The sequence below is a fragment of the Jaculus jaculus genome, chromosome 10 (genome assembly GCF_020740685.1).
Source record: "Jaculus jaculus isolate mJacJac1 chromosome 10, mJacJac1.mat.Y.cur, whole genome shotgun sequence".
NCBI lineage: Eukaryota > Metazoa > Chordata > Mammalia > Rodentia > Dipodidae > Jaculus > Jaculus jaculus.
In genome coordinates, this window is record NC_059111.1 from 88,003,927 (window position 1) to 88,009,926 (window position 6,000).

A 6,000-nucleotide genomic window follows, 5' to 3' on the forward strand; every position below is an offset into this window, starting at 1 on the left:
TCTTCCAACAGATCTACACTGCAGATGGGAAAAGTACAGGGAATAAGGGTATTTGGAGGCAAGAAACTGAAATTTTAAAATATCTCAAAGACAAAATAGTTATGAACTAATGAACAGCCAAAAGATACTGAATTAGTAAATTCACATAGTCAACATTAAGCATAAATGAAATTAAGGAAGTAAATTGGAAGAATTAAAGGATTGTAAGAATAAGAATTACTCAAAGTATTTTTAAAAGGTCAATTATCTATAGAAATGGCCCAAAACACTGCCTCTAAAATTGCAAGCAACAAGCTGGGATGGACCCAACATCAGTTACACTTATTGAAAAACAAAGCAATAATTGCATTGGTTGATAAGAGCTCCTATAAATCCAGAATGACCAAATTTTATTGTATATTTTTATACAGATGAGCATATTAAATTGTGGATCATATCAAAATTAAAATACATAGCTACAAACTGTCTCTGGAAACAAATGAAAAACTTCTGTAATTTGAAAATGATGTTGAAATTTAAAGATTTAGAAAATGAAACATTAGTGATTTATAATATTACTTATTACTTTTTATTATTTATAACATTATTGCATCTCATTTCCATAAGACTATTTGGTACATACCATACAGAATTTTTTTACGATTTTTTGGGGGTTTTTTGAGGTAGGGTCTTACTCTAGCCCAGACTGACCTGGAATTCACTATGTAGTCTCAGGGTGGCCTCGAACTCACAGCGATCCTCCTACCTCTGCCTCCCAAGTGCTGGGATTAAAGGCATGCGCCACCATGCCCGGCTTAAGATTTTTTTTTTTACTTGACTGACTAAACTGTCACAGGGAGCATCTTTTTAAAAAATTTTTATTTATTTATTTGAGAGCTACAGACATAGAAAGAGGCAGAGAGAGAGAGAGAGAGAAAGAATGGGCATGCCAGGGCCTCCAGCCACTGCAAAAGAACTCCAGACATGAGCGACCCCTTGTGCTAATGTGGGTCCTGGGGAATTGAACCTTGAATCAGGTTCCTTAAGCTTCACAGGCAAACACTTAACCACTAAGCCATCTCTCCAGCCCTATACAGTCTTCTGTACAAATCTAAAATCATGCCACTACCTGAAATCTTTATCTCTGCCATGTCTTTTAGGTTTTTGTTGCTGCTGTATGCTAGGGATTGAACACAGGACCTGCTACATCTCTAGCCTTCTGCCATTTCTTTCTTTTGATTTTATTTATCTATTTGAGAAAGAGAGAGGCAGATAGAATGGGCATGCTTAGGGCCTTTAGTCACTCCAAACGAACTCCAGACACATGTACCACCTTGTGCAGCTGGCTTTACATGGGTCCTGGAGAACAGAACCTGAGTCCTTTGGCTCTGCCGGCCAGCACCTTAACTGCTATGCCATCTCTCCATAAAATGGGGCATGATAAACACCAAAAGCAAAAATAACAATACCTGTATTTTACAGTTTTCACATAACTACTGAACAAGGGGAAAAAGATTTAGAAAAATATGTGTAATAAGCTACCATTCTTATCAAGGATAATGTATACATCTAGATGGTTCCATAAACATAAAACAGCTCTTGAAAGCCCAAGACACTAATAACTGCTTGTCTCTGGGGAAGGGAATGGAAAATCCGATGAGGTTGGAATAAAACTTAACTTTCAGTTTACATCCTTGCAGTGTTTTTCAGATCTACGCTATTGCCTATTAAAATAATCATAAGGAACAGCTCCCTTCTGTCCCTGACCTCTTCAGTAACTACACGTGCCCTGTGCAACCACTTACCTCCGCTTTCTCCATTTTAAATGGAGTTATACCAAGTCTCTAGCTCTCCATCCCCATTTCAACAGAATTATGGTTCTAAAGGCATACTGAAGATGCCAGCTGGAAAAAGCAGCTAACTACGAGCCTTCCTTTGCAGCAGCTTACATAGCGTAATTCTTTCTCTCTACCTCTGCCTGCACCATCTCCATCAGGCTGCAAAAACAGCAGAGTAACCAAGAGTCTAGAAAAACATTCAGGCTTGCAAACTCGACAATGCTTCTATTTCTTGTTAAAAAAATCTGTTTAATATAGCTCAACTACTGCTTCTAAGACACACATGTTCCAAACAGCCCAACACATGTTAATGTTATAAAGGAGGGAAATTTTTGTAATAGAATTTAAAGCATATATTCTAAAATTGGAAAATGTTGATTCTCATAGTTGGCCCAAGAATCCTCTAAAGCCATCGGTAATCTTCCTAAGCAGAACCCAAGTAGAGCAACAGAAGACCAAGACCAGAAGAAAACAGGATATGGAGAAGGCACTAACTCAATAGGCCTGGTACAATGGGGAACAGGCCTGGAGATCCACCATGCATAAGCCCACATGTTGTCGGGTTAAAGTAATAGTCTTCATCTCCAAGGACATGCGCTTTAGTCATGAGGACAGTGCAATTAGTGATAATGCAATGTTAACACAAACAGTAAACATGAAAATGAATGGAAAGGCAAAGTTGTAAGGACTAAGTCTCATGGACTAGAACCATCAACAACAGATTCACAGAAGACGCTAAGTGTGGCATCAGCAAGAGGACAATGCAAGCATGGGCCAGTGAGAAATTGCCAAAGGGGAGTCTTGCCTACTTAGATGGTGGCAGCAGTAGCAGGAGGTAGTGAGGTGATGAATTCACTGTAGGCATGGTATGCTTCTAAGTAATAACCACTAAGAGTATTCATTTCTTTAAAAGATGTCAAACCTCTATAATCTGCTCCAAAGGAGTGATGACGTGTTAGCAATGTACTAAAACTTACTGTCTAAGGCTCAGATAAGAGATCAACATGCTCTTAGATCCAAGTTTTTGGTAAGGCAGGGTCCCAAGGCATGAGAAAAACATATACATGCCAAATATTTGGGAAACTTTTCCAATATTTTCTTGCAGGTGCCTGATATTATTCTTATAACAACCTTCATACTCACAAGTCAAATCAGCTCACCCACAAAACCAGGAAATCTAGAGAGGCCAGTCCTATTTATCTGGTAAGATTATACATTGGGTCTACTGGATGGAATAAAGCAGTAAGGGTTTCACAACATGGGAAAAACTACTATCTATCTGTGATTCGCTGACATTATAAAGCTAAAATTATAATGTACTTAAGTCTCAACAACATACACAATATACACTCAGTGCTCGCTACTACACGGACAAAGAATTATGTGTCGTCACTGATAACATACTAATAAACCTTGTAAGAACTTGCTAAAAATTTATCTCTAAAATGTCAATATACATACAGCAAGAAAGAATAACAAGTATAAAAAAGGCAGCTAACGAAATGTTCAGTGCAGAACTTCACTCTAAGTTCTGTAGTTTGTTTTGTTGTCACACTTCAAATGATACATGCACTGTTTTATTTGTCAACCTATTAGTGATGTACTGAGGTACACATTGGTATACTGAAGCTTGCTAGGGGAAAAATCAGTGTTTACACTAAACAGATACATTATGTTTGAAACAGGTACCAGTCAAAGTGTATGATTAATATGGTTCTGTGCTACAGCAGTATGCTCTGTCACTTGATAGGGACAGGATGTTGCAAGTTTTATGCAAATATCTATTGATTTAAAGCTAAAACATCAAGAAACCATTTTCAAGGCATTAAAACAGAAAGTTGTGGGAGGGTTTCCATTTCCCTATAGATCACATGGGAATAAAAATCGTTCCTTTATTGTAACTACCCTCTTCTAATTTGGGTCTGTCAGCATTTCTATTATTGACGCTGGTCTTCAGGTCAGGGGTCATAACTCATCCATAAAACTTGCTCTATTAAAACTCACACACAAAGTCTCTGGAGAATTCTTCCCTTTACAGTCGGCTCTTTAAAGTCAATCAAAAGAGATGGTGCAAATGATATGCAGGCTTACACTCTGTATCAAGTCAGTGCACTCGGTGGCAAGCAGGGCTGACTTCTGTGAAGCCAGCCTGCGAAACTTCCCAAGACCCTTGGCCTATGTACCACTTCACTTCTCTAGAGAAGCAAGATTTCCGTCTGAACTCCAGTGGCTGTCTAGATGGCAAGAACAAGGAAAGTTTCACTGCTACGTTCTTCTTCGGAAAAGAGGTGAAAAGGAGAGAGGGCAGAGCGAGCCAGGGAACATATGCAGCAATGCAAGACTTGTCTTTTATTGGCAAGTATACAGTAGTTCCAAAAGTGCAGCTCTGCACAGTGAAACTAATGTATTCCAGTCATTTTTTCAGCTTTTGAGTGTGTAGTATGTGTGTGCGTGTGAGAGAGAGAGATGTGTGTGCCCCATGGACGTGGAGGTGCAGGCCAGACACCATCAAGGGTCCTCTTATCGCTCAGCCACTTGAGATAAGGTCTATCAACATGGAGCTGCTGTCACCAAGCCCCAGCAACTCTCCAGTGACCCCTAGTTCCTCCCCTGTTGCTTTATTGGAGTTACAGAAGTACTTGGCCACGCCTAGCTTTTTACACAGATTCTGGGAAGTCTAACTTGGCAGTTTTCAGCCAAAGAGGCCATTACACTTAAGCAGCAAGTGCATTTAACCACTGAGCCATCTCCCCAGCCCTTGTTTAGCTTTTAATAGCATCTTTCCCCTTAGACTCTGTGATGGGTGCTACTTAAGTTTGCCATATGAATTGTGTCTGCTTGCCCTCGACTTTTGTTGCCTGGATTGGAACACAGGTGCAGTTTTTGCCTTGGTCAGAAGCATAAGGACAGTATCACGTACAACTCCTAAAAAGACCAAAACTAAGATCCTTTTTAATTTGGCTATGTTTTGCCTTGGCTTATATTCTTTCCCTTAATCTACATACCATTTCATGTCTCTGTACCTATCTGACAATTTTTTTCTGCCTAGCTAACTCTGTCCAAACTCAAAAATGGGGCTGGAGAGATGGCTCAGTGGTTAAGGGGCTTGCCTGCAAAGCTTAAGGACCTGGGTTCAATTCCCCAGGACCCTCATAAAGCCAGATGCATAAGGTGGCACACACATCTGGAGTTCATTTGCAGTGGCTAGAGGCCCTGGTGCACCCATTCTTTCTCTTTTCTCGCTCTCTCTCTCAAATAAAATATGTTTTAAAATCCTCAAGGATAAGTTTAGGTATAATAGCCTTAATGTGCCTTAAGACTACCCTCTCATTCTTACAATGCATTCCTCTTTGTATCCACAGCATCTGAGTCTGCCTGATACTAAAGCTCAAACTGTCTGATACTCATGAAATTCCTTGGCTTTCTTTAGCTAGCAGCTGAGCAACTTCTAGAAAGAAAGAAAGAAAGAAAAAAATTTAAGCCAAGCATTTTAACACAGCCATCTAATCCCAGCATGTAGGAAGCTGAGACATGACTGTGCATTGAAGGCAGTCTACATAGTGAGTTCTACGTCAGCCTGGGCTACATAGCAAGACCCTGTATCAAATGAGAGAGAGGTAAGAAAACGGCCCACTAGATAAAAGTGCATGAGAAGTTGAGTGCCATCCCCAGCACCCTTCCCATGTAAAAAGCCAGGCATGTCAGCACATGCCTGTAACCCTAGTTCTGGGATTGGAGGGGACAGGAGGATCACTGGGGGCTCCCACATCAACCAGTCTAACCAAAAAATGGTACACGCTCCAGATTCAGTGGGAGACTCTGTCTTAGAAATAAGGTACAGGGAGGGCCAACAGAAGAAGACCCCTGATATCCTCTTCTGACCTCTACAAGTATAAGGCATGCACATCTAAACAAGTCAATAAATTTTCTAAAAAGATTTTATTCCCTTACCATTACCAACTTGTCCCCTGATGTTTTAAACAATTTATTTCAGGGCTGGAGAGATGGCTTAGCGGTTAAGCACTTGCCTGTGAAGCCTAAAGACCCCGGTTCGAGGCTCGGTTCCCCAGTCCCACGTTAGCCAGATGCACAAGGGGGTGTATGCATCTGGAGTTCGTTTGCAGTGGCTGGAAGCCCTGGCGCGCCCATCCTCTCTCTCCCTCTGTCTTTCTCCCTGTGTCTG